Source organism: Eretmochelys imbricata, chromosome 1, assembly GCF_965152235.1.
Source record: "Eretmochelys imbricata isolate rEreImb1 chromosome 1, rEreImb1.hap1, whole genome shotgun sequence".
Lineage (NCBI taxonomy): Eukaryota > Metazoa > Chordata > Testudines > Cheloniidae > Eretmochelys > Eretmochelys imbricata.
This window is the reverse complement of record NC_135572.1, coordinates 280,261,147-280,288,022: the sequence shown is the minus strand read 5'-3', so window position 1 is coordinate 280,288,022 and position 26,876 is coordinate 280,261,147. Positions and strand designations below refer to the sequence as shown.

The window sequence follows — 26,876 nt, the reverse complement described above, 5'->3', positions numbered from 1 at the left end:
ATTAAGATGAGCTATTATCAGCAGGAAAAAAAAAAAAAAAACCTTGTAGTGATAATCAAGATGGCCCATTTAGACAGTTGACAAGAAGGTGTGAGGATACTGAACATGGGGAAATAGATTCAATTTGTGTAATGACCCAGCCACTCCCAGTCTCTATTCAAACCCAAGTTAATGGTTTCTTAACTTGTCTGTATATGGAAGTGCAGGGATTTTCTTTTTCTCTCTCCACCCCTCCCCAGCATGTAGATGATTTAACATAAGAGTCCCTCCTTGTTGGCTACCCCTCCACCTACCTACCTCACCCTATTGACTCCTCCATATCCTCCCAACAGCAGCAGCCTTCGCAGGAATGTGAAATCCCTGTTGCTGATGGAGTAATAAAAAAAAGGGAAAGGGAAGTAATGTCCATCACAATCCACTACACCACCACTCTTCATCAGTTGTTCCCATCTGAGGGCTACCGTGCACATTTTCTAGTTACAGCACAATGCTGCTCTTAGGATCCAGAAAATTGGTACACCAGCACCTTCAAAAGGACTTCAAACCCTATTTCCCCACACCCTCCCAAATCCGCATGATCACCATGCACTAGGATAAATCCTAAAGTTGGACATCTGAAGCAACTTTAAATAGAGAAGAGGGCTTGAAGTGCCTGCTGCTGAATGGAAGGTCTGCAATCAACAAAATCATCATCATCAATCCATGATCTCATTTTGGACGAAGCATCCAAACTTGCCAGCATCACTAAAACACGGTTCAATGCCATCTTCAATCTTAATCTGGCATGGCCAGTCCCCACAGGATAGTGTCACAAGACCAGACAGACTCCAGGACATATTAGAAAAAAAGGTGGAGTACCAGTCCTATTCCCCGCAAGCCACAGAGGACATTCCATCACAGAAACAAAAGCCATCTGAATGTATTCATGGGACCTTTGAGGTGAAGGATAAGGGGGACCTAGGACTCCTAGTAGCACCTCCAGATGGAAACCAGTCAGCTTCCTAGAGGAAGTTACAGAGAACTGCTGCCCACCATGGTACTGGAAAACCCCAAAATTCCTTGTCCTCAGTCTTCATATAGGCAACATCAGTGGTACAGTAGTATCTGACCTCAGTTTACATGGAGACAATAGGATTCTCCTAGGCAATCAATGGACACACATGCAGATATGCATGTGGTTGGATCCTTTCTTTAAGCCTAGAACTGGATATCAGATGTCACCAGTACACCACCACCCTTTTGGTCCCATTTCTATGTCATCCAGGCAGATACATCCAGTTCCTTTACACCAGCCAGTTCACTACCAAAGACTTCTGATCTCCTGAGGTTTTCAACTTGCCTTAGGAGAACGAGTCACACAAACTCAAGTCAGAGGTGCCAATGAGTTAATAGAATAATATAATCACCTGTTGTCCACTATCAGCAGTATGGTTGCAATCAAGATCATCATGATTCACAGTTGAACTATTGCAGATGAAGTGCATGTGGAGAAAGTTAGGATGCTATGGGCAAACACACATTCAATCCCCTGGCTGGCAGCACAAACATCTACAGGACTATGCCACTGCAATCAAGGAGACAAAGTGACCTTAATGAGAATAGTAAATGCTTCAAAGGGTTTGAACCATCCTCCTTGTAACCCTTCTCCCAGGTGTTGCTGGAAGCAGCAAGTGCCAGGTACAATACCTATGGGGTTGATTCTTCTTAAAAAAAAAAAAAAAGCCTGCTCATGTCTCCACCCAGAAACAGAGGAAGCTAAAAATCTTCCCCTAGCTCCCTCAATATGCAAAGCTTCTCCACTTGCAAATGCTGTATGTGTGTATAAAAAACAAACTCTAGGGAAAGGAGAACACAGTATTAATCTGAAAAAACACAGAGAACCATCTGTGTGAGAATAATAAATCCAACACCCACCCCCACAATATCTTTGTCAGTATGCCTTCACCTCATTTTCCCCACGTACAGGTATGAACGTCCAAAAGAACAAGTGTTCAAGTTGAATATGCCACTCTCCCCCTTCCCTCCACTGCACCGCACTCAGTTTGTTGTCAGAGCTTAGCAAAGTCCCAGAGTCCAAGCATATATTCAGCCAGGTTCACCTCCGCTCCCGAGGGGGTGGGAGAAGAGACTGCCTGGCTTCCATTATGAGGTACCTTGCCTGCACTTCCACAATGTCTAAACCATCTCATCTCCCCACTGCTGCTGCTGAGGCCTCAGCAAGGAATGGTCTCAAGGAGGATTCAGAGAAGCATACCTTCCAAACTCCTTGAAACATGCATAGTTTGCCATTCCATCATCCTGTTCCTCAATAAGCGTGGGGGAAAAAAAGTCCAAAATGTCCAAGCTCCAAAATGTCACATCAGCCAACATTCTGGATACCTCATAGCCAGCGCACAGCACACAGGCTGCTCTAGTGGCACTACAAAGATTGCCTCCTCATGACCACAGACATAGCCAAGATCCCCATGCTCATTCTGTTGGAATTCGTTGCAGTTTTTTATTCAGTGGCCCATAACATACTCAGACCCCTATATTTCACAGCAGGAGTAGATGGCCTAGCAATACAGCAGTTTCAAGTTCTTTTTCAAAGCCCTCACCTGCAGCATGGCACAGGAATCCATATTAACCTGTTTTCAGGGTCAACATGAGATAACCGGGAGACAGGACCCCCTGGTTTACCTGCCAACAACATACTGATACACTCAGCTAAAAATCTCATTCTTAAACTGATACAACCACCTCTAGAGAGACAGAATTCCTACAGGAAATTAGCTCTTGGATGAACAGCAGTTGGCTCAAGCTGAACCCAGGCAAAAGACCCAAATGGAAGGGAGAAAAGCTTTAAAAGATGGCCAAGTCACTGTCTCCACCTTCCATTGATGAATGGGAACTGTATGCCTTAAAAGCTGTGTGAAAAGTCTCAGAATCCTGTTCGATTCCTTGCTAAGCTTGGACAACAAGATAGCATCAGTTCCCCTCCTGCCCAAAAAAGCTGGTACTACAGCTTACTAGGAGACTTCATACGTTCTTCCCAGATGAGGACTTGGCCACCATAATCCATGAATGGGTCACTCCCAGGCTGAATTGCTATAATTCACTGAAATTGAATTAAGACAATGCACAGGCTCCAACAGGTCAGCTTCTGTACCAAATGGCTGGAGGATAACTAATGTGACACCAATTTTTAACAGACTCCAGAGGCAATCCCAGCAATTACAGTAAACCTAACTTAATTACCAGGCAAACTGGTTGAAATTAAAGAACAGAATTATCAGACACATAGATTAAGACAATTTGTTGGGGAAGAGTCAACATGGTTTTTGTAAAGGGAAATCATGCCTCACCTACTAGAATTCTTTGAGGGGGGTCAACAAGCATGTGGACAATGGTGATCCCTCACCAAAGGCTCTGAAGCAAAGTAAGCGCTCATGAGATAAGACAGAAGGTCCTCTCACGGATCAGTAACTGGTTAAAAGATAAGAAACAGGGTAGGAATAAATGGTCAGTTTTCACAGTGGAGAGAGAGGCAAATAGTGGTGTCCCCTAGGGGTCTGTACTGGGACCAGTACTGTTCAACATTCATAAATGATCTGGAAAAAGGGGTAAATAGTGAGGTGGCAAAATTTGCAGATGATACAAAAATTACTCAAGATAGTTAAGTCCAAACCTGACTGCAAAGAGTTACAAAGGGACCTCACAAAACAGGGTGACTGAGCAACTAAAATGGCAGATTAAATTCAATGTTGATATATGCAAAGTAATGCACATTGGAAAACTCAACTATACATATAAAATGATGGGGTCTAAATTAGCTGTTACCACTCAAAGCTCTTTGAGTCATTGTGGATGATTCTCTGAAAAACATCCACTCAATGTGCAATGACAGTTGAAAAAGGTTAAAAGAACGTTGTGAATCATTAGGAAAAGGGATAGACAGAAAACATCATATTGTCTCTATATAAATCCATGGTATGCCCGCATCTTGAATACTGCATGGAGATCTGGTCCCGTCCCCCCACCTCAAAAAAGATTTTTTGAATTGGAAAAGGTTCAGAAAAGGGCAACAAAAATAAATAGGGGTACGGAACAGCTTCCATATGGAGGAGAAATTAATAAAGATTAGGACTATACATCTTGGAAAAAAGACAACTAAGGGGGATATGATAGAGGTCTAGATCATGACTGGTGTGGAGAAAGTAAATAAGGAAGCGTTATTTTACCCCTTCACGTAACACAAGACCTAGGGATCACCAAATGAAATTAATAGGCAGTAGGTTTAAAAGAAACAAAAGGAAGTATTTCTTCACACAATGATAGTCAATCTGTGGAACTCCTTGCCAGAGGATGTTGTGAAGGCCAAGACTATAACAGGGTTAAAAGAAGAACGAGATAAGTTCATGGAGGATAGGTCCATCAATGGCTATTAGTCAGGATTGGCAGGGATGCAAAACCATGCTCTGAAGTGTCCCTACCCTCTGTTTGCCAAAAGCTGGGAATGGACAGCAGGGATCACTTGATGATTACCTGTTCTGTTTATTCTCTCTGAAGCATCTGGCATTGGCCACCGTCTGAAGACCAGATACTGGACTATATGAACCACTGGTCTGACTCAGGATGGCTGTTCTTATGTATGAAATGGAACTGCCCATGTTCCCCATGGCTGTGAGTACATAAGGCCTTTGCTCAAGTCCCTCTACTAGTTCCCAATCAGCCTTCAATGCCACTTTGGATATGTCTATAGTACAGCTGGGAGGTGACCCCTAAGTTTTGAGATCATGGGTTACCCTGAGCCACTGCCCATGTTGCAATGCATTTGGCACGCTAGTCAGAGAAGAACTAGAGCCACTGCGCAACGCTAGGAATCAACTCCAAACTGCAGTGTAGGTCTATAAGGTCTTTAAGGCCAGGGTCCTAATTTCCAAAGCAACTAATGGTTATATCAGACAGCTTTGATCTATGAACCCTCATGATATCTGCAAGTACACTCCTGAGACAGGGCACATCAGAAAGCCCAGAATGAAGCACATGAGAACTGGTGACAAAGCATCTTTGGAAAGGGAATCTGGCCACAGAACAATCTTTCAGAGGAGAAAAATGTGAATCCCACATCTGACCATCTTTTGGAAAAGTTGCAAAGCTTCTTTTTGAAAAAGTGACACTCAATTCACAGCTGTTTTATTCCCAAACCCCTCTGCAAAATTACCTACCCCAAAAAAGAATTCTACCCCAGAAAGGGAGAAGTGCTAGTGACTTCATGAAATCCACTAGGAACTCGATTTTACATGGAAAGACTTTGATACAGTGATGGGCAGCAGTATGGGACTATAGGCTAGATAGACTTTTGTACACATTGGATATTTCCTATGGAGGAAATATCAAAAATAATTTTACCTTATCACCCGGGGACCACAATTTTAGACAATACAAAGACAAGCCAGTGGAGGGAAAGCTTAACACTCAACACATGCTCAAATAGGTTAAAAAACAAAAGCAAACAAACAATCTCCACTTAGAGAAATAAGAAACAAGTGTTTGTGTGTGGACATAAGTCCACAGATGCAGTATACTGTCAATTTACAATGGTCTGAAATTTAAAGAGTTTGACATGAAACATGGCACTGGAAATCATTTTTGATCTTTGTAGTTTTGATAAAAGGTTGGAGATGATCAAAATTGGAAAATTAAACTTAGCAGCTTTATTTTGGTTTAGAAGCCTGCATGCAGGCAAAAAGAATTCACACTCTTCTAGTCTATCATCCTGTCCTTTTGTTTAGTGTGGAGAAGGCATAAAAATCTTACAAGAACTCTGCACTTAACTCTTCAGAGAGCAAGACTAAGTAGCAAGGAACAAATAAAAAAACTGAGCCAGAAAAGTTCAAGGAGGGTAAAACTTACATCTAGTAAACCAAGACAAACTTAGTGTTTAGAGATTTTTGATCATCTCCAAAATTTCTGTTTTTAACACAAGAATCTATTCTCATAAATGGCATTGCCAGAAGCAAAATGGGGTCCAGACTAGTGTTTGCATGGGAAAATAGAAGTGCGGTTCTGCATATCCTTCCATATCCCACATGTCTTTTGAACCATGGAAGAGGCTACCATTTTGGTATAATTCATTCAGCAGAGAGTCCTGATGTCCTATTTTGTATCTCTTCTGGTTTAAATGGAAGTTACCCACAGAGCTTTGAAAAACAAGCTAACATGTGGTCTGAGATTTTGGTCTAAAACAAATTCTGACAAGCATAGACATTCCATGGTAAGTCATCCTTCAAAGGACCTGTAGTCACTCTAAGCCTCACAGCACTCTTCTGAAGCAGAGGAATATTGTCCTTGTTCCACATGTGGGCAGAATGAGGAGCGACAACACTAAGTGGTTTGCTGACATTCAAAATCTTTAGATTCCCTTCCTGACAATAACACATTCCAAGTCCAGATACATGGCAATACAGTACTAGAGAATGCTTTCAGGGAAAGAAACAAGCTTCAGATTTCAGAACACTTCATGCTGTTCTTGTTTGTGCTACAGAAGTTTACATGACAAAGCAGCAGATTCCCCCTCCCCATTTGATTACAGAATAGAGTTACTGAAGGAAATTGTGGGTTTAAAACCCAAGGGACAACAGAACTTAAAACTTGTGCCTTTTTCAGATAACTAACTCAAATGATTTGCAGAGCTCACTGAAAAAAATCCAAATTCCTAGAGAGAGCTGTGTTAATAGATGCTGCTTGAGAACTGTATAAGATCATAAACCTCTTACTTGACCCCTTTCAGCTTTACCTTTAATGGTTTCAAGAACTACGATTTCCCCACCCCTACCCCAAAGACTAACTCTTTAATTTACTGAAAGACAAAAGGAATAGTCTGTGACCTATCAAATAACAATTGCCTGTGTGCCTGAAAGACAGCCTTCCTTTGATTCTCCTGTCTTCAGGCAGAAAACAGGGAAGCAATGCTTCCATCTCTGTATTACAATTGTACCTTGGAGCCCTGATCCATGGCTGGGGCCCCTTTGTGCTAAGTAGAGTACAAAAATAAGCAACAGTCCTGGTTCCAAATAGCTTACAAACTAAATTATAAGAGAAAGATAGGGAAACCACAAAGAAACAATGGACAAATTACTTCTAGCTTCTGAGTATCAGGAAAGTCCTTGGGTTTTGCAGAGGGGGAGGGGGTGGATCTGGAAGACCTCACATGCAGTTACATGATTTATGCCAGGCAATTGTAGTATCAGGTTTGAGTTCACCCTTCATGAAGTGTTTTTTACAGCAATTATTTGAATCAGCATCCAAGATATGGGAAAGTATTAAGCAGCCAGTATCACCCATCCAGAATCCTCTGCCTGTCGACAGACAAAAGATATTGGTTTGAAACTTGGATACTGTTATTCCATCCCACCCACCCGCCTCAAAAACAATGGTAGGTACTACCAACTGCAGTAGTTCCAAAGTTTAGATTTTAGGTTTGCATGCACTTGGTAACTTCTAATTCAAGGTCTCTGTAATGGAATGTGACCAACGCACATTATGCCCCTATGCAACATGTGTCAGTGAGGAGAGGTTTTATAAACAGAATATAACTCTTAAAAACTTTGTATTAAAGTACTCCTTGGAATAGAGGGGCAGATTTTCTTAAAGTAAAATTTACTGTTACCAAGGGAAACCATGAACCACCATTGCAAAAAAGATTTAGAAGCCTTCGGTCTTTGACTAGACTATGACAATCATATACCAGAGACTTAACATTTAAAAGTACTCAGAAGCCAAAATTGTCTTATTCATTCATTTAGCACCTACAGCATGCTTACTGCCATGTAGTTCAAAGCATTCCATGCCCTGAAAAATTTATAATCTAACACCTGAGCTACACTACAGACTTATGTCAGTATAACTACATTGCTCAGGGTGTGGAAAATCTACACCTCTAAGCAACACAGGTAAACCAAACCAACCCCCCGTATAGATGGCGTTATGTCAATAGGACAGCTTCTCTAGTCAACATAGCTAGCGCCTCTCAGGGAACTGGAATGCCTACACCAAAAGAAGAAACTTTCCTATCAGCAGGGCTGTCCCTAAGGGTGTGTGCGGGATCCAGGACATAGGTGCCAAGTTTCTAATGTGCCAGGGGTGCTCCCCCCCCAGGCCCTGCCCCCACTCCACCCCTTCCCCAAGGTCCCACCTCCAGCCTGCTGAGTTCTGCTCTGCCTCCCCCAAGCATACTGCGCACTCACTCCTCTCCCCTCCCACCCCAGCGCCTCCTGATGTCATGAATCATCTGATCTGCGGCAAGCACTGATCAGCAGAGCCCACCAGCAGACAGGAAGTGCAGGAGGGAGAGGGATTTTCTCGGGGGGGCTCCTCGCCCCCCCGCACCTTCCCACCCACCTCCTCCTAATAAAGCATAAGGCCCTCCAAAGTATGGGGCAGTTGCCCCAGTTTGCCGTACTCAAGGGACGGCTCTGCCTGTCAGCATAGGTAGCGTTTTCACTAAGCATTGTATGTGTAGACAAGCACTAAGTGTTTACATATTTTCTTCAGTTTAGAGCTTTAAGAGAAAGTCCTCAAGCCACAGGACTGACATCACTGATTAACATTTACTTTGTTACAATACACACACCCCAATCCCCACGTGGAAGAGCTTTTATGGTGCAAGTGATTTTAATGTTTCTTTAATCTTGTTCAATACAGCTTGAATGCATCAGATGCAACTGTATCTAAAAGATGTTACACTAAAAGCCTATTATGTATTCACAGCCTCAGTAGAATAGATAGAACTATGAAATATACTTAATAAATATATTTTATAAGTGTGCTAGCTAACTGAAACATTCTATTAAAGAAAACAGTTACAGAGCCTCAACAAGTGGTATAAAATTTATGATAAAACCAAGCAGCAGTCAGAAAAGAAAATTGAAACTTTCAATGCTGTAAGCAAATGCCAAGTTTGTTCCTTGAGCCATGTTCTGCAACTTTTAAATTTAAGTTATCCCCATAGGCTAATTTGACATCTCCCCAAGTGCTTCCCTGTATCAGCTTATCATAAAAATAAAGGGAAGGGTAAACACCTTTAAATCCCTCCTGGCCAGAGGAAAAACCCTTTCACTGGTAAAGGGTTAAGAAGCTAAGACAACCTCGCTGGCACCTGACCAAAATGACCCATGAGGAGACAAGATACTTTCAAAGCTGGATCGGGGGGAAACAAAGGGTTCTCTCTGTCCGTGATGTCTTTTGCCGGGACCAGAGCAGGAATGCAGGTCAGAACTCCTGTAAAGGGTTAATTAGCAATCTAGTTAGATATGCATTAGATTTGGTTTTGTTTAAATGGCTGATAAAATAAGTTGTGCTGAATGGAATGTAGATTCCCGTTTGTGTGTCTTTTTGTAATTTAAGGTTTTGACTAGAGGGATTCTCTATGTTTTGAATCTGATTACCCTGTAAGGTATTTACCATCCTGATTTTACAGAGGTGATTCTTTTACTTTTTCTTCTATTAAAATCTTCTTTTAAGAACCTGATTGATTTTTCCACTGTTCTTAAGATCCAAGGGTTTGGGTCTGTGTTCACCTATGCAAATTGGTGAGGATTTTTATCAAGCCTTCCCCAGGAAAGGGGGGGTAAGGCTTGGGGGGATTTTTTTTGGGGGGGGCGGGGAAGACATTTCCAAGTGGGCTCTTTCCCTGTTATATTTGTTAGACGCTTGGTGGTGGCAGCAATAAAGTCCAGGAACAAAAGGTAAAATAGTTTGTACCTTGGGGAAGTTTTAACCCAAGCTGGTAAAAATAAGCTTAGGGGTTTTTTCATGCAGGTCCCCACATCTGTGCCCTAGAGTTCAGAGTGGGGAAGGAACCTTGACACAGCTGCAAGACAGAGGAATGCTCTGTCCCTTCTCTGCAACTCCACCATTGACCACCTGTGGCATCACAGGGAAGGAACAGCAACAGCTCAGGTGTACTGTGCAAGTCCCAGGGAGTAGAATTTGAGTTCAACAGGTTCTTACCAAGCCTAGAGCTAATTCTAGCAAAGAATAGCTGTCCTGCCCTAAACATCTGCCTGAGTATGCCAGAAGAGAGGAAGGGGGGGAAAAAAGTGAGCAATAGCTATCAGTTATTCCTCCTCAATTCTATGCCCCATCCCAAGTTATAGGATACTGGGGGCTGCTTTACCTTATGCCAGGTTGCAATGTTCTCCTTTAGGCCACGAAGCAGTCAAATACTTTCTGTACAACATGCTTCAACCACTCTTTCTTCAAACATGTTTTCATATCAGGTGGTACAAGGAGGGAGATGTAGGAGCCACATGTGCATGTTCAGTTTCCAATTTTGATAGGGAGCAGCATAGGGTAAAGATTCTGCTCCAGAGTACGGATTGTGGCTCTAATTTTTAAACACATATTCAGCCCTCTGGCTGAACATCACTGGTTTAGACTGCTTATGTAAGCGACACAAAGGTTTACAAAGTGATCCACATTACTGGCCTTGTTGAACAACTGTTCAGTCACAGACTTCATCCTTGGCTTTCCTGCATTACACTTTTCAGAGTAACAGCCGTGTTAGTCTGTATTCGCAAAAAGAAAAGGAGTACTTGTGGCACCTTAGAGATTAACCAATTTATTTGAGCATAAGCTTTCGTGAGCTACAGATCACTTCATCGGATGCATACTGTGGAAAGTGTAGAAGATCTTTTTATACACACAAAGCATGAAAAAATACCTCCCCACATCTCACTCTCCTGCTGGTAATAGCTTATCTAGATGTGGGGGGGGACGTATTTTTTCATGCTTTGTGTGTATAAAAAGATCTTCTACACTTTCCACAGTATGCATCCGATGAAGTGAGCTGTAGCTCACGAAAGCTTATGCTCAAATAAACTGGTTAGTCTCTAAGGTGCCACAAGTACTCCTTTTCTTTCTGCATTACACTGTTTTCCATAGCAAAGGTCTCTTCAATTTTACAAAGCAGTACATTAGAAAAGACACTTTTGTGAAATAGTTAAGGCTCCTACACAAAAAGATCTGAGCTATAGCACAGTGGAATAAATATTTTCTTTTCCACCAAGGCATACACAAGATATAGTGATAAAGATGGATGAATGCTAGAATGGCAGCTTCTCCACCTCAAGATTAGAGGTCAAGCAATAAGCAGGATGGCTCACTTTTGTGCCTTTAAGGTTGAATTTTTAACCCAAAATGATTGCACAAAAGTGGGGGATGGGAAGTTTTCCGCTGCTGGATCACATCCATGGAATGAAGCAAACGGTGCCTGGGAGTTGTACAGAAGGAAAAAAAGTGAAAATAAGGATGATAACAGAAGTATTGGTAGACTAGTACAAAAAACTAAATCATGTGTGTCCCTTCTCTTGAGAGACCCCAACATCAGTGACTGTTAGTTTAAGGGGAAAGAACTCTGGTGAACACTTCATGTTCAAAATTAAACCTGGGATGTCCAAATGCAAGCCTCCCAAACGGCTGCTGAGTGGGCTACACTGTCTCCCTTACATTCCCAAGGTTCCCTTGGATTCCTCTATAATATCTTCCTCCCCACAGTGCCCCCTTCTGCAGGGGCTGCCCTCAAGGATGAGGGCAGCTCATCTTCACATCTATTGGGGAAAAAGGAAAGTGACTGCCATCTTTGCTGAGAACAGCCCAAGCTTCCTCCCGCACAGGTTGTAGCAAAATGGATCTCTTATCTGAAGGCAGCCTGTCTCTTCAGTCCCCTTGTTCCCAATGAGCAGTGGCCACTCTGAAGAGGGCAATTTTTTCGGAGTTCTCTGCTGGATAAAATATTATTCACCAACCTCTGACAGAAGCTTTCCAGTTATGAACTGCAGAAACATTGATCCTTTAATGCTGAAGTATTTTTACAACAACTTTCCATTGTAGCAGATCAAGATCCATAGCTGACAATTTGAGGAGAATGCCTTTAAAAATTAGTACCACTGCCTGCCATGGAGAAATTTCAGAATAGTTTCAAAAAAAAAAAAAAGAAAAGGAGTACTTGTGGCACCTTAGCGACTAACCAATTTATTTGAGCATGAGCTTTCGTGAGCTACAGCTCACTTCATCAGATGCATACCGTGGAAACTGCAGCAGACTTTATATATACACAGAGAATATGAAACAATACCTCCTCCCATCCCACTGTCCTGCTGGTAATAGCTTATCTAAAGTAATCATCAGGTTAGGCCATTTCCAGCACAAATCCAGGTTTTCTCACCCTCCACCCCCCCACACAAATTCACTCTCCTGCTGGTGATAGCCCATCCAAAGTGACCACTCTTTACACAATGTGCATGATAATGAAGTTAGGCCATTTCCTGCACAAATCCAGGTTCTCGCACTCCCTCACCCCCCTCCAAAAACCCACCCCCATACACACACAAACTCACTCTCCTGCTGGTAATAGCTCATCCAAACTGACCACTCTCCAAGTTTAAATCCAAGTTAAACCAGAACATCGGGGGGGGGGGCAGGGAGGTAGGAAAAAACAAGAGGAAATAGGCTACCTTGCATAATGACTTAGCCACTCCCAGTCTCTATTTAAGCCTAAATTAATAGTATCCAATTTGCAAATGAATTCCAATTCACCAGTTTCTCCCTGGAGTCTGGATTTGAAATTTTTTTTGTTTTAAGATAGCGACCTTCATGTCTGTGATTGCGTGACCAGAGAGATTGAAGTGTTCTCCGACTGGTTTATGAATGTCATTTACTATTAAAATTGTATGAAAAGCCCAAAAAAAAACAACAACTTTTTTTTTAAATAAAGAATCCACCCCACCCTCCCTCAAAGTTGCATTTTGAAAGGCTACTACTTGGGGTGGGGGTAGGGGAATTATGTTCCATTCTAAAGTTGTGTTTTGAAATGGGCTCAACAATGGAGTCACATCCAGCACCTTCAGGATATTTTAATTCAGTGTTATGCACCGTGGCAACTGTTTCAGAAAAAAAATATTTACTACAAAGCTTTCCCTATTAACAAGGGAAGATAATTGCACCATATTTACTTCCATTTGAAACACCTGATTGCTTGCTGCTCCTTTTGTGCCTTTCCCTTCCAAATTCAATTTAAAGACATGAAAATCTAGGATTAAACTCCAAAAATCTGTAGTCTGACAGTGTCTTCAATTAGCCATATAGTTATGGTTTTCAAGATAAAAAACCAACCACAACCAACTTACTAATAAACATTAGTAAGTATATTTTAAAGTTCCCTACCACCATTTTTTCCTATTTTAAAATTATTAATTTTAGCTTGTGAACATTTAGTCACGCAAGAAACTGCATTAATTTCAATAGTCAGCTTTCAACCTCTTTTCAAACAATTTTAATTTGTTAAATATATATGTTAACTGTGGCCATCCATAGTGATAAGAGAGACTGGGCAAAGTACCAAGAGGATATTCTTTGACAGCCATATGACCTATCATTGCCACAGTTTCCAGAACTTTAACCCACTGTACCTGTTACAGTTACATATCCCTAACATCAGTTACCTAAATACTTAACCCATATAATGAGTTCTCAGTCTGCCATCTGCACAAGCATATAGAGTGAGTGGGTTTAACATTCTTCTCTATTTCTGAATTCTTGACTGCCAACAGTTTCACCTCCTTTTAGAATCAGGGCTTGTCTATACTTAAAAACACTGCAGCAGCATAGATGCACCACTATAGCTCTTCAGTGAAGAGTTTACATACCAACAGAAGGGCTTCTCCCCTAAGCACAGGTACTCAACCTCCCCAAGAGGTGGTAGCTAAGTTGACTGAAGAATTCTCCCAACGACCTAGCACTGCCTACACCCGCGGGGGTGGAGGGGTGGGGTGGGGGGGAGTGCATTGCTCAAGGAAGTGGATTTTTCACAGATGTGAAAAGTTATACCAACCTACTTTTCTAGCCTCGACCAGACCTCAGTTTAGCTGGTAAATAGTTGCTACTAAGTTTTATGACAAAAAACAGACAGGATTCACATCAGCATGTGTATTTCATTCAGGACCTAGGAAGAGCAAGATTATCTGGGTTTGACTTAGTAATACGATAACTCTATACTTCTCATATCAGATCAAAGTTTAATTACTATCACCAACCACTTACGCAGTTTTCCTGTTTTGACTAGGAATCTGTTATAGGTTACGTATAGATGCTTCCGCTACATTCTTAACCAGGTATCCAAGGATCAAACCTTCGGATGGTTTATATCAATCCCTTCATTGCCCTCAGACACAGAAAATGCATTTTATTTGTCTGGATTTCATTTTCTACGACATTATTGCTCAAACAAGGATGACCTGTAACATGGTTTCCTCATAGTGTGGGAACATAGTGCAGTAAAATCTCATTCCATGGGCAAGTTAGCAATAGAAAGGTCATTTGATTTGTTTAAAAAAAAAAATCCTACAGAATAGTTCAATGGTGTCACTCTCTGCAACATGGCAGGAGGACTTGCTGTCCCCACTACCTCTCCGCTCCAGGTCCACTGGTTGGTGAAAATTGATAATACAACATCACTGGGTAACATTCAAAAGTGCATTTTCCCCCATGAACACATTGGCAGCAAACAGGACAAACCCAAAACAACTAAAGTAAGTGTTTAAAAATCATTCTTTAAAATTATACTTTACCATAAGGATGCCTTGCTTACATTACAAAAGGACATTGCTGAAGATCAACCCTAGGGAAGTTAGCCTTGACATGTAGGACAGAAAACATTTATTCATCAATGTATTCATTCATCCATCAGCGTCATCTCCATCTAGAGCACCACTGCTAGACACAGTTAAATTGATCTTTGTCTGTGCCACGCTCACACATCTCTGTACAAGGCAGGCTGCTGACGAAACATTTGCAGGGCGGTGAGCATCTGGTCTTTCCATGTGACCATTTGATTAGCTAAAGATTGATGTGGGAGAGCATGATATTTCACACGACTGATGTGATCAGTCCATCCTCCAAGAGCAATCCATGCCAGACAGAGGGAGGGGAGTTTTAGTATACTTGACCATTCCAGAGCCATTCCACTGCTTGAAAAACTACCCTCTTGATAGCAGGTATAAATGTACTGCTTGTCAGTGGCAATTTTTCTCTATTTGCTTCTAGGAAGACATCCATCACATTATGACACTTGCAGAGCTATGTTGATCACCAAACGGTAAGCAGCATGTGAATGTCTCTAGTATAGTGGTGGGCAACCTGCGGCCCCTCAGGTTAATCCACTGGCAGGCCACGAGACAGTTTGTTTACATTGACCGTCCACAGGCATGGCCATCTGCAGCTCTAAGTGGCCGCAGATTGCCCACCACTGCTCTAGTACATTTATGACCTCAGGACTGTCTCAGCTATTTTGAGCCCTCAGAGTAAGGAAAGGGTCTTCAAATGCTGAATCAAATGCCTTCCAGTAAAATAATTTGGACTTTCCAACAGCCACTCCCTGTGACAGATTAGTCATATGCTGTACAGTTGCCATGTATATGTTGGAAGTCTGCCATTCACTCAAGCATTTGAACATGAGGCTTTGTGATAGGATGGCAGCCTTGTGCTCCACGTGCTGTTATATTGAGGACACAGACCACCATGCACCATTTAAAAATAGTACAGGCCACATGGTTACCCTGCCACATACATGCATTTGGCATCAGCTATGAATCCTTCAAACTCCTACCTACTCCAGGACAAAATGCTTTTCTGTAAATGTTTAGCAGCTGCAAATTGTCTTCATGGTACTGTTGAAATCAGCACTTTCTTCTGCTTTTGATCGCATCACATCTTTTGTAGCTTTTAAGGATATGCACAGTGATTCACTTCTGCGGATACGATTGCTTTGCCTTTCTGCTAAGCTTTGTTCCTCTTCAATCTCACTCTAAGTAGAGAGAAATATGTGCTTTGTCTCTGCATCAACTCTTGCCACCGCTCTCCCACCCATTAGAGCATCTGTGAGGCAATTTATGAATGCCAGCTGAGTTGCACAGTTTGCAATAGCAAATAAATAAATAAATAAATAAATAAATCAGTATGCGTTTGTTTTTAACCTTTTGACATAACCCATTACAACATACATTCTTGGTGTAGCACTCTATGGAATATGCAATCTTATATGCATGGAGGTCTTTTGGGTCCATGCATCCACTTAACTTTACTTCCCATGCAATATTCTCACTAAGAATGATGGCTTCAGACAGTTTCTTACCTGTCTCACATGATGAACTGTGCTTAATGGATACTTCAGGCTGACTGAAGAAGCAATATTTTTTAAATTCATGCATGGGACCTAGTCTAAAGGCAAGTCTCACTTGTCCCAGCATCTACAATTTTTTTCCTGGTGCTCAGTGTACTTCCCCTCTAACCTCATCAAATTCAGTTTAAGGTGCTTCTAATAGCATGCAAGGTGCCACCAAGCATTGTGTTTAATCAGGTCCCCGGTGGTGGTATTCTCCAAAAAGATTCAGCTACTAATTGGTACTCTTCTCCCCCCGATGCCTAAAAATAATCAAGATGAAAGTAAAAACAGGGAGTTTGTAAGAAGTTACTTTGGAGTTGTAATTATGTTGTACCATGTAGATTATGTAACTATTGCATACCATTTCTGGATGGATTCTGACATTTTAACCAGTGTCTCCTGACAACTCTTTGCATAATAAACAAAGCAGATAATCAATTCCTCTGAACTGCTATTTTTTTTTTTTTTTTTGCTGATGATGGCAAATCAACTTGAAACACTCCTATTTATAGCATCTTTAATACTAAAATAAAAAAAAAATCAATCAAGTTTCATGTTCTGAGCATTATCAGATAGCAACGCTGTCAGATGAGGGCCACAATTTAACCTTGTGCAGGCTACATGTTTGACATGTCTGTATTAAAGTCTGAAGTTAATTTTTAAATATTTTCTCAAATATATATCTATATAATTGTTCCAGGTTTGTCATGTTTGGTACCACTATGTTCACAGGAGAAAGAGCTTTCAAATGAAACCCAAATTACTCATTTCCGACATCATCATCATATTTCCACCAACTGGAGGACCTGGAGCTGGGAGCAGCAAGTCCCTGCCTGCCACATCACGGAGGGCAACACCACTGAAATTATGATTCTACAGATTTTTACAAATCAAATGACACCTCCTTACCATTCTATCATTAACTTGCCCCTGGAATCGCACGTTTCCAGACAGCTATTCTCAGCTGCTAAATTACAATGAAAACGGATAGCTAAAATACAATAAAAGCTTTCCTAGTAGTTTTCCATGTAAGCAAGTACTGCAGTTGTCACATTCATTTGTGATTGCATGACAGCAAAGAGCTAGCATCTCAGACCAAAACTATGTGCAAAGAAGTACAGTACTGGAAAACGCATAATACAGTTAAGTTTAAACACTTCTTGCATTTTTCCCCTTCCTACAAGCAATTTCTCTAGTCTCTTCCTCTCAACGTTCCACATTAGTACTGCCTTCTGCCAGGTCAATTTAGTGTCAATTTCTTAGGGGAAGAGGATATTGTCCCTTAAGGTTAGCAGCAGCAAGGAATACATGAGGCCATGGCCAGTTACTGTATTAGGATAATGATAATGGCTTGCATGTGCATCAGACATTTCTTACTTCTAGTGTACAGTTTATTTATTTATTTTTAATTAAAAAGAGCTCTCGCTGTCCCAGCCCCAGGTGGCTAGGACTCATGCAGAAGGGCCATGCACACCCAGGAAGCAAGGTTAAAGGGGACAGCCAGAGCCCTGTCACCTGGGCTCTTCTCCCCTCCCCCGAATCCTTCGCCTATCTGCTGTGAAAAATGATATAGATGAATATCACTTTTCACATTGCAACCCTTACTTCTGTGCTGCTGCTGGCACAGCAGTGCCTTCAGAGCTGGGTGTCCTGCAGTAGACGTTGCTCTCCACTCTGCCTTCTGAGATGACTGGCGGTATATGTACGGGACGGGACGGGACGGGGGGGGGTTTGAGTAGTGAAGGGGCGGGATCAAATAACTTTTAGAACGGATATAAAGCCACATTTACATTTTACGTCTGTTCAATATGAATTCCCCCCGCCCCCGAACCCCCTACCATGTGCTCTAATGGTTCCCCCTTTAGCAGAGGGCAGGATTTCATCTTCAAACTCATTATTGGAAGAATGCACTGATAAAAGATTACTCACATAGGAATGGTCAGTATTCAGCCTGATTCTTAATTTAAACCAATCCTCTACACAAACAGCTTTGTTTTTTTATTGAGGAATACTGTTTCATCGGGATTGGAAGACAAGAAATAAGTACCTCAAGACACAGTTGTGTAATTAAGTGATATCTTCAAGAGTATGTACAAGAGGCAGGGAGATTGCATGTGGCCAACAAATTGACCTCTTCTTGATCTTGCTAGCCCTAGATGGTCCTCCCAGAAGTGCCACACCAGAACTACAATGTAAATTTTGCAGAACACAGTACAGACAGACAACTGGGAATGGGGTGAAGTGTTGACTCATGTACTGCTCTTTGATCACAAGTATTTGATATCTTTCCCTTCTATATTGAGGGTAAATATTTGTTTATCCTCATGATCAGAGTCTCTGTGCCAAGAGAAATCTCCTGCATCAAAGCTGGAGTGACAGCAGAGTGGGTCCTTTGGATGAGCCATGTCCTCCATTGACAACAGAAATGTAGATGGGAAGGAGTGTAATGTGCAACACTGGGAACTTGCAACTTGTTTCCATCCCTGGTCTGGACAGCTTCCTGCCTGTTCCCTCTCTCGGAAGAGAGGGAAACTTCAATCAAAGGGACATGCCCTTTTCACTGCAGAATGCTCACTGGAGCATTGTAGCCTACCTGCACAGTCCTGACTGCCTCAAGTGAAGTAGGGAGAGAGTGACTGCCTTCCAGAGAACAAAACAAACTGACTCAAGATCTTCATGGCTTATTGTAGCACCCAATCCCTGAAACATCTTTCTCTATCTAGTAAAGAGAACGTATTGTTAGTCAAGGAGAAAAATTTTGATGCCTTTTATCAGCTGATGGGTGGAACAACATGAATAAGCAAAAACAGAGGAGCAATGTTTACTCCCCCCAACAAGCCTATGAAGGGAGAAACAAGGTGCAACTGTGAGCTGTGCTGTAAAATGTAAGCCGACAGCTATGATGTGTTATACTACAAGCCTGATTATGTCTCAGTCAAGAAATATTTTTAATATTCAATTAGAATTAGCTGACTGCCTATTTCATTCTCTATTAGAACAGCTTCTCTTCCTCACCATAAACCATTCTTAATAGGTCAGAATTTACAATAGCTAGTTGATTATCATTTTTCACATCAGCAATGTGTTTGTCATCACCCCCTTAGTGCAATGAATAGTTAAAAGATTTTTGCAAAGCCAGCAGAGGGAGCACAGACATTGTTTTTCCTGGTTCTGTATACAGTTGCTTTAAATATCAGTAGAGGAAAATAGAGAATTAAAAAAAAAAGAAAAGAAAAGAAAAGAGACCCAGTTAAGTAAGAAAAAAAATATACAAGTTTTGGACCTAAATAACTGCATTTTATAGTAACTAACCAATCAAAAATGAAGCAGAGAGCTTCCTCATGCACCAATATATAGTATACTAAAGTTGATTGACAGCAATTTTTCTAGTCAAGAATTAAACCTTGGAAAATAAGAATTTGCATAATAAGTGCACTGACCTGACCTTAACTGTATTATCATGAATGAGCCCTATAAAATAAACAGAGTAGTTTTGGCTTAAATTGCGATTAACAGCTACAGTTTAGCTGGATCACGAGAGCTAGCAACTTTTGCTTTGCCTTTTTTATTTATTATTATTTAAAAGCACTACAGAATTCCTTCATTACAATTTAATTTAAACTGACTTTTTTTTAAACCTTGATTTTAAGATTATATATTTGGATTTTTAAATTGAAAATAATTCAGTAGTTAAACATTCACTTTTCTACCTTTCACACTTGATTCTGCAGTATAATTCCAGTGATCCAAATTTCTTTTATCCAAAAATCCTAGTTATCTGAACCGCAGTGTTCCTCTCCTTCTCCAGTGTTAATAGCACTTCTGTTTATCTGCTTGCCTGGTTATCCAAAACTTTCAGATGTTCCCCAGGCCATTCATATGAATGGGAGTGTACTGTACTAAGACTTATGGGATGATCTACATTAGAAATATTGTACTGGAGAAAATATATCCGTTTTAAAGTCAGTTACTCCCAATGAAACTTTTTTTAAATGTTAAGAAGCACTGAAATAGTATGGAGAGCTGCATTTTGCATTGCTTTAGTTGGTGGTGGTGGCTATGTAGCCAAGAGATCCCTGCCAGGAAGAACATACAACTTAACAGAACAGATGAGTTCACAGGATTGAGGTCTAAGACATCTAAGTCTCAACTTCACAAGGAAAAAAATATTAATTCAAGTTAGCACAGTGTAAAATCCTAATAAAGGCTAGGCAATTGTCATTTTCAACCTACTAACTTGTGTGAAAATGACTAACTGCTTCATCTTCACTAGATGACTTGAAGTAACACCTTCCCCACCCCCCGTGAAGACAAGACACAAGTGGAATAATTTGAGAGATTCTGCCAATACACTTTGTGGCCACTAAGGAAGCAATGGTTACTTAACCTATAGTAACTGTGATTCAAGGTGCTGTAGTCAGTGTGGATCCTACTGTAGATGCACGTACACATACACGTCACATATGAGATCAGAATCTCAAAGAGCGTCCTTTAGGGCTGTACATCTACCTTGCGTCTCTTCTTGCTCCCATATGAGGCCATAAGGGCAGAGTAGCCACAACTCTCCTCAGTTCCATTGAAATTCAAATCCGGTTTTGCTCATTCTTTTGAAAAGTAGTGATGGACAGCAGGTCATGGGATCCACACCAAATAAGTTTCAAAGAATCATAGTTAATATAGAGCAGTTAACCATTATCTTCTTAGAGTGTCTGTAGATCCCTCTGCAGGCTACTGGCAAGCCATATCCCTCAGATGGTGATAATAAGGAGTTCTACTTTCATCAGTCAAACAGCAGTTGTAGTACTGTGCTCCCAAACTTAGCAGCTGATGTGGCAAGTCCAAGGCAAAGTGCAATGTTGTTAAAATCTTGTGCAGAGTATCTGTTACATTTACAGTATGCCTCCTGAGAGAGTTAAACTGTAAACCAGAGGTCTCTCACATTTGGGTGGAATTCTGGGAGAGGACTTGTTAAAGTTATTGGGACATCTTGGGGATTGGGGTGGGGGGCAGTCAGCATTAATCCTGGCAGCCTAAGGCAGGTGGGTTGAGGGGCTCCACTTCCATGAAGGGGTAACAGATGCTGGATTGTTGCCCAGGTAATGTGCCAGAGAGGCCAGGGAAGGAAACAATGCTACAGCTTGCTGAGACCCTGGAAACTTAAAACACCCATGGACCCAGAAGCTGGATTCCTCATAGCAAACTAGTGAGTTGCTGAGAAGAGTTGCTCAGCTGGGACTTGACAAGTGGTCTGAGTCTCACCCAAACTAACTAATTATTATGGTTGGAGGTGAAAGAGCTTTTCCAAATGAAAACTAGTGAAACTTTCATCTTTCCATAGCTGCAGATGAACAGTTCTAGTGCTTCTCTTAACGCTGCTGTTCAAAACTTTACCAAGTAATTTCAACACTATTGTAAAGAAGTTTTGCTCACATATTAACATATTGAGCATTACATCCGTGTCCGTTTCACATAACTTCTGTCTGGGAAGCCTATAAACAGCTGATACAGGCACTAGAACTACTCACAGAACAGGAAGGCTAAAAGAGACAGTCTGAGTGTGTGCTTTTCCAGATTCCGTATGGAGTCTGACAGTCAACCCATAAGAATCTGGGGACCGTCACACCAAAGAACCACTTTGATTGCAAAAAGCCACTCAATTATGCTAAATGCCCACTGCTGAACCTCATTAACCTAGACAGATGCAAGAACTTGCATGCCGCTTACATGAGGCGTATAACCACTATGACAAGTAGGTCTTTAGTTTCCAGTAAGCAGTGCTGGACACCTCCACACAAACCAAACTTGCTACACTTCAGCAGTCAGAATGAACTGGGGTAGCCTCAAGTGCCTCTCCTTTTATACTCTGGAAACCCTGTGTTGGGGAGGGGAGAGCGGCTACAAACATTGCTCTCTAGATGATTCTGGAAGCTCAGATGTCTTGACTCTACAAGTGAAAACATGCAGAGGCTACCTTGACAAGAACAATCTAACTATTTAGTTCTCTAATTCCTTCCACAATGGGTGTTCAGTCAAATAAAGAATTTGAGGCAAGACTTTCAAGAATGACCAGTGATGTGAGAGGCACAACTTAAGACACATTAGCAAGGCCTCATTTTCAAGAGATGGTTTTGCAGCCTTGCCCGGAAAGCAAGGCCCACTTAAGACATCAAGTTGTACATTCAAAAAAGTCACTAGTCACTTTTGAAAGTCTTAGTTTAAATGTATATACACAATATTTTCTTGTTTTCAGGTAGTCTACTCCCAAAAAAAATCAAACTGTGTGAAAATGTCATACAATCATTGTAGAAGACACACCACGGTAACAGTTTCATTACAAGTGTCTTTGGTCGCATCAGGATGAGTCTGATGAAAAGCAGTACAGCATAGTACTACTGACCAGAGTTGCGGTACTAGAATCATAAGAGAACATTAAATTCAGGAATGAGCAGCTGGGAGGTGGAGGTGGAGATATATACTACAGAGCAGTGACATTCTATTTCTAGTATAGATAGGATGAACAAGTAAACCAATGTCATCTATTTGATCAGCAAAACAGACAACACAAGCCAGTTGAGTAACTGGCGACTTCGTCAACAGATGGAGACAAGAACAATTCAGGCTTAAAAGACCCTAGTGTTGCAAAAGGAAAGTTACTGCAACTGAGATCATAAATAAGTTTTTATTTTTGCTCTAACTTCTGAAGGAAACATGTATGCAGTCAGTTCTCCTGTTTGCATGGATCTGTCAAACAGCATCCGTGAAAAGAAACTGTGTATTGCATGAAAAGAAAAGGAGTACTTGTGGCACCTTAGAGACTAACGAATTTATTTGAGCATGAGCTTTCGTGAGCTACAGCATGGAAGTGGGAACTAAAAGTAGTTTAGATGCTTTAAGAAAATAAGATAACAAAGGAACATTGCCAGAATGGAATTTAGTAAAGGTTAAGTAATGTTTACCTAGGGTTTTTAACCACATCAGTATCCCAGCTGCTCATGTCCTTTTCAGATAGTTGTCATGCATTATGAATGAATAAGAAGTTACCTTTATTAATGAAGACAGGTGCCTTACAAGCTTCTGTAACATGACTTTATCAAAGACAACCAGAATTTCAAGTCCTGTTGTCCCATTGGTTATTTGGCTAGAAAATTTTAGACAGAAGAGCTGTATTTCAGAATTAATCTGTGTTGTATCAAGGGCAGGGTAACGCACTGATCTGACTGGCACTTAACTACTGGGTGACTTATTTGGATATCACCTGCAACTTGCGGCACAAAATTAATGTCTTCCCATTTCCTCATAATAAATGCCTCCAATATGCCAGTCCTGTTCTATTTTAGAGAATGTGCATGCATGATCATACCTTCTCCCCAGCATGTGTCACAGTGACTTGCTGAGACACAAGGGAACCTGAAATAATACATCACAAGTGCAAGTAATTGATTTTTTAAACATTGATGTCCAGCATACAACAGGGTTGATACAGAATAATTCTTTTCTCCATATTGGTAATCACAGACAGCAACTTGCACCCAGCAAGCAGTAAGAGAGTGTATTTTGGTTGTCTTGGGGTGATGGCCAATAGTTTTCCAAACTTGCTTTACCTTTTATAAAAAGAGAAAGGCAGCAAGTTACTTAGGAAGATCATCATGTTAAAACAGTGGTTCTCAAACTGGTGGTCACGACCACTTAGGGGGGTCGCAAGGTAATTACATTTGGGGCTCCGAGCTCCCAGTAAATTAACCCAATTTTTTATTTTTTAAGGGCCGGGGAGGGGAAGAGGTCACACAGATTCTTGCTGTGTGAAAGGGATCACTAACACAAAAAGTTTGAAAACCACTTTATTAAAAATAATTTTAAAATCCCTTGAGTTCACACAGTAGATTATAAATGCAGGACTCAGATATAAGTATTTATTAGGGCTGTCGATTAATCACAGTTAACTCATGTGATTAAGTCAAAAATTAATCATGATTAATTGCACTGTTAAACAATATCACTTGAAATTAAAAATTTTGCATGTTTTTCTACATTTTCAAATATATTTCTATTACAACACAATACAACGTGTACACTGTGAAAAGTGTACAGTGCTCACTACATATTTTTGATTAAAAATATTTGCACTGTAAAAATGATAAAGAAATAGTATTTCAATTCACCTCACACAAGTACTGTACTGCAATCTCTTTATCATAGAAGTGTAACTTATAAATGTACTTTTGTTACATAACAGCACTCAAAAACAATGTAGGCTCTAATGTTTTGCAAGTCCACTCAGTCCTACTTCTTGTTCAACCAATCACCAAGACAAACAAGTTTGTTTACATTTACAGGAGATACTGCTGTCTGCTTATTTACAATGTCACCTGAAAGTGAGAACAGGCATTCGCATGGCACTTTTGTAGCTGGATATGCTAACCATCCATATGCCCCTTCATGCTTCGACCACCATTCCACAGGACATGCTTCCATGCGGATGATGCTCGTTAAAAAAAATGTGTTAATTAAATTTGTGACTGAACTCCCTGGGGGAGAACTGTATGTCTCCTGTTCGGTTTTACCCACATTCTGCTATATATTTCATGTTACAGCAGTCTCAGAAGATTACCCAGCACGTTTGTTTTAAGAACACTTACACAGCAGATTTCACAAAACACAAAGAGGGTACCAATGTGAGATTTCTAAGGATAGATACAGCACTCACCCCAATATTTAAGAATCTGAAGTACCTTCCAAAATCTGAGAGGGATGAGGTTGGGAGCATGCTTTCAGAAGTCTTAAAAGAGCAACACTCCGATGCAGAAACTACAGAACCCGAACCACCAAAAAAGAAAATCATCCTTCTGCTGGTGGCATCTGACTCAGATAATGAAAATGAATATGCGTCAGTCTCCTCTACTTTGGATCGTTATTGAGCAAAAACGATCATCATGGATCTTTGGTAGCAGGTAGAATACCCCTGGCCAGGGTGTCTGTGCAGATTTGTTCTTTTGCTTTTTCAGGGAGTTTCTTGAGCAGATGGTGTAGTTTCTCCTCAGTGGGATCAGAGGATAGTGGTTTGTAGAATGTGGTGTTGGAGAGCTGCCTAGCAGCCTCTTGTTCATATTCCAACCTATTCACGAGGACTACAGCACCTCCCCTTTGTCAGCCTTTTTGATTATGATGTCAGAGTTGTTTCTGAGTTTGTGGATGGCATTGTGTTCTGCACGGCTGAGGTTGTGGGGCAAGTGATGCTGCTTTTCCACAATTTCAGCCCGTACACGTCGGCGGAAGCACTCTATGTAGAAGTCCAGTCTGTTTCGACCTTCAGGAGGAGTCCACTGTGACAGGGTTGTGCCAGATGGCTACAGGAGAGTAACAGAAGGCAGATATATTAGCCCCAGGTTAATTAGGTCCCTTTTCCCTAAGTAAGGTAACAGGGAAGGTTCCAGAACAATCAGGAACCTTCTGGAAACGATTAAGACAGGCCGATTAGAACACCTGCAGCCAATCAACAAGCTGCTAGAATCAATTAAGGAAGGCTAATAAGGGCACCTGGGTTTAAAAAGGAGCTCACTTCAGTGTGTGGTGTGCATGTGAGGAGCTGGGAGCAAGAGATGCTAGGAGCTGAGAGTAAGAACGCGGACTGTCGGAGGACTGAGGAGTACAAGCATTAATCAGACACCAGGAGGAAGGTCCTATGGTGAGGATAAAGGTGGTCTTGGGAGGAGGCCATGGGGAAGTAGCCCAGGGAGTTGTAGCTGTCGCACAGCTGTTCCAGGAGGCACTCTAGACAACAGCATTCCACAGGCCCCTGGGCTGGAACCCAGAGTAGAGGGTGGGCCCGGGTTCCCCCCAAAATCTCTCAACTCCTGGTCAGACACAGGAGAAGTTGACCTGGACTGTGGGTTCACGAAAACGGCCAAACTGAGGGCTGCTGTGAATCTCCGAGGCTAGCAAATCTGCCAATAAGTGCAAGACCCACCAGGTAGAGGAGGAACTTGGTCACCACCCAGAATCCTTCTTTTTGTAGTGTTGGTAGGAAGGTCTCTATGGGTTACTATGCTGTTCAGAGGTGTGTTGGAAATATTCCTTGAGTCGGAGACGTTGAAAATAGGATTCTAGTCTCCACAGAACTGTATCATGTTTGTGGGGGTGGAGGGGCAGAAGGAGAGGCCCCGAGATAGCCCAGCAGAAGAATCTGTCCTCAGAGTATAGCTGGATAGATTAACAATATTGCTGGGTGGGTTAAGGGAACCACTGTTGTGGCCCCTTGTGGCATGTAGTAGTTTAGATAGTTTAGTGTCCTTTTTCCTTTGTAGAGAAGCAAAGTTTGTATTTAAATGGCTTGTCTAGTTTTTGAAAAGTCCAGCCACAAGGAAGTTTTTGTGGAAGGTTGTTTTTTTACGAGTGTATCCAGTTTTGAAAGCTCATTCTTAATCTTTCCCTGTTTGCTGTAGAGGATGTTGATCAGGTGGCTCTGCAGTTTCTTTGAGAGCGTGTGGCTCAAGCTGTCAGCATAGTCTGTGTGGTATGTAGATTGTAATGGACTTTTTACCTTCAGTCCTTTTGGTATGATGTCCATATGTTTGCATTTGGAAAGGAAGATGTCTGTCTGTAGCTGTACGAGTTTTTTCATGAAGTTGATAGATTTCCACTCCATACGGCTAAATTCAGTGCCTTGCATAATGACAGG

The 26,876-nt window shown here is 41.4% G+C and overlaps 1 protein-coding gene across 6 annotated transcripts in view; it reads right to left on the bottom strand.

The window, feature by feature from the left end:
* The window catches only part of ATP2B1 (ATPase plasma membrane Ca2+ transporting 1), a 134,307-nt gene that overhangs the window by 93,611 nt on the left and 13,820 nt on the right, over positions 1-26,876 (bottom strand). The window contains exon 1 of one of the 6 annotated variants that reach the window (XM_077832435.1): positions 10,160-10,216. The exons of the other annotated variants lie outside the window; for them this stretch is intronic. The gene's annotated coding sequence lies outside the window, so the exon portion shown is untranslated. Of the gene's footprint in view, positions 1-10,159; positions 10,217-26,876 lie in introns of those variants that run through there. 6 annotated transcript variants of the gene reach the window in all.